Below are 2,500 nucleotides of genomic sequence, written 5' to 3'. Positions count from 1 at the left end.
GAGGAAAATATAAACAAAGACAAAACACACCATGAGTAGCAAAACAGGAGGTTACGGTCACATAATTACACCGTAAATAGCTGTGTGGTTGTGTGATTGTTGTTTAGCTCTGGTTTCATCTTGAGGATTTGCACAAGAGGGAGGTCTAGACTGTTAGGAGATGTAGACAGAATTTTGAAATCATTGTGAGTGTAGGGATGGTCCTCTGTGTGCGAATGTTGGCGAATGGCAGAGAATGCTGGGTTGGTGAGAGGTAGACCCATATGTTTAAAAAATCTGTGCTTGAACCAGCGTGTGGTTGATCCAACATATCTAGTATTGCAGCAAGGAAAATTAAACATATATACAACGTATGAACATAAATCCGAGGAAAAAGACAACTTTAGATAAGTTTTGATACTGTAATATATCAAATTTAAACTTGGGGAATGAATATTTGAGCAACTCACATGATTGTTTTCGAACGTTATAACTGAGTCATCTGAGATACGGCAATTTAATGTATTTAGTTCGTATAGGAACAGAGGTAATAGGCTGGCACATCTTATTATTTAAAAAAAAAACTTAGGGTTTTCTGAAACATAATGCTTGGGTATCCATTTGTTTCAAAGTAATTTGATAAAAACATAATTTCCAAATCAAAAAAAGACACCAAGAGGTGCAAATGTTATAGGCTTTGTTGATTAAAGTAGATATGCTATTAATCTTGTACTTCTGAAGTGCGTAGCTCAAATAATGCATTCCTAAACCTGTAATAAGAGGTTTTCTGTAAACAGTTGTGAACAGGCGACCGTTTTCTTTGGTGATAAGCGCGTCAATAAAGGAAAGCTGGTTTTCTTTTTCAATTTAGCAGGTAAACTTAATGTTATGATGCTGGTCATTACGGAAGGATAGAAACAATTATACATGTGATGGATGTTTGAACAAGAGAAAAGTATCGTCAATGTATCTTTTGTAGAACAAAAGTTTAAATTCACTAAGGCAGTTATGTAGCCAGTTCTTTTCATGATAACACAGAAAAACATTAGCATAGCTAGGGCCAATGGGGGAACCCAGTATTCAAAAGTGAATACTGAATCTTTTGTGACTAAGTTTAAAAGAGAATTTAACTGTTTCTTTTCTAAACCAAACTGTGAAAGGGATTTAGCTGTTATATCATTAGTGATGATATGTGTAGTTTCCGTAAGAGACTCGACATCAAAACTAGCCATTGTTGTTATGTTAGAGGCTGAATATGTTAAAGGCTGAATGATTTGCACAAGGAATTTATCCAGGTTGTAACTGAAAGTGCCAATGGATGAAATAATTGGTCTGAGAGGTAGGTTTGTGCACTTTGGGGAGACCACACATAAAACCAGGATGAGAGCCAGATGCAAGGATAGAATGATACGTGGCTTCCTCGAGGATAGTTTTTAAGGGTCGTGTGATTCTATTTAGTTTGTCCCCTAGTTTTAAGAGGTGAGTGGCTAGGTTAACATTTAACAATTTGAATTTTGACGAGTCAGAAAGAAAAGAGGAAATTTTGTCGAAGTAATCAGTTCCGTCTTATAAGACTATGACCCTTCCTTTGTCGGGTTTTGTTTTTACAGTGTTTGTCTGACTTTAAATTCTGAACTGTTAGTACCTTGTTCAGTAAAATCAGAGGAGTAAGAAGTTTCCCTGTTTTGTTGTAGAAAGAAACTAAAAACATATATTTTCCTACAGATCGAATGGTAAGTGTCTTGGATATTACAGCTTTTCAGTGAATGACAAATCCTTTCAAAAAGAATAAAAAAAATAACAAAATTCACTTTCTTAGGTCGTAGTCAGAAATCCAGGCCTAATGATAGAACTTCCTCTTCTTTATCTCTCAGAATTCTATTTGAAAAGTAAAAAAAATGCTTTATTTGTGTCCACTTTCCTGTGAAGATCTATGTCTAGTTTTTTTGTTTTTGTTTACAGTAATGGATGGTATCGACAGCCGATAAACTTCTTTCCATGCTCCGATTTATTAACGTAGATAGCCATTTCACATCAAAAGAATAAGCTTTTGATGCTATATCTTAAATAAGACTGTCATGAGTGTTCGCAAGCCATGAAAGCTTCCTGTTCTGTCTCCTGATCTCACGATCAAGAAGTTTGTATAGCCATGACTTGTAAGTGTTACTGGAAAGGAATGATCTATCATAGAGCTTGCGTTTCAGACAATTAATGAAAATGCCATATGATTCACAATAGTTAAAAAATTTCAACTCCAGTTTCAGTTTCTTGATTTAAAAAAAGGTTCTCAACACGTCGGTAGGTCTTCAGCGCTGGTTGGCCAGATCTTGACGTAAGAATTTCAGACAATGAATGTGTTTTGCTCATCTATATATTTTCCAAATTTCTTCCTTGATTTGTTTGTCTGTTTCGCTTTTTGTGATATTTTTATATATTTCTGTTTTTATTTTGTGCCTTGTCTGCCTCTTCTGTTTTTTTCTTGTTTCATTCTTTGTCGCACTGAAGATGAAGACGTGTTATC

General features: G+C 35.0%; 1 protein-coding gene across 2 annotated transcripts in view; it reads left to right on the top strand.

Annotated features, from left to right (window-relative positions):
* Positions 1–2,500, top strand: part of LOC113810775 (uncharacterized) — a 10,117-nt gene that overhangs the window by 3,025 nt on the left and 4,592 nt on the right. The gene's annotated exons all lie outside the window — the stretch shown is intronic.

Source organism: Penaeus vannamei, chromosome 42 (genome assembly GCF_042767895.1).
Source record: "Penaeus vannamei isolate JL-2024 chromosome 42, ASM4276789v1, whole genome shotgun sequence".
Lineage (NCBI taxonomy): Eukaryota > Metazoa > Arthropoda > Malacostraca > Decapoda > Penaeidae > Penaeus > Penaeus vannamei.
This window is presented reverse-complemented; position numbering and strand designations above follow the sequence as displayed.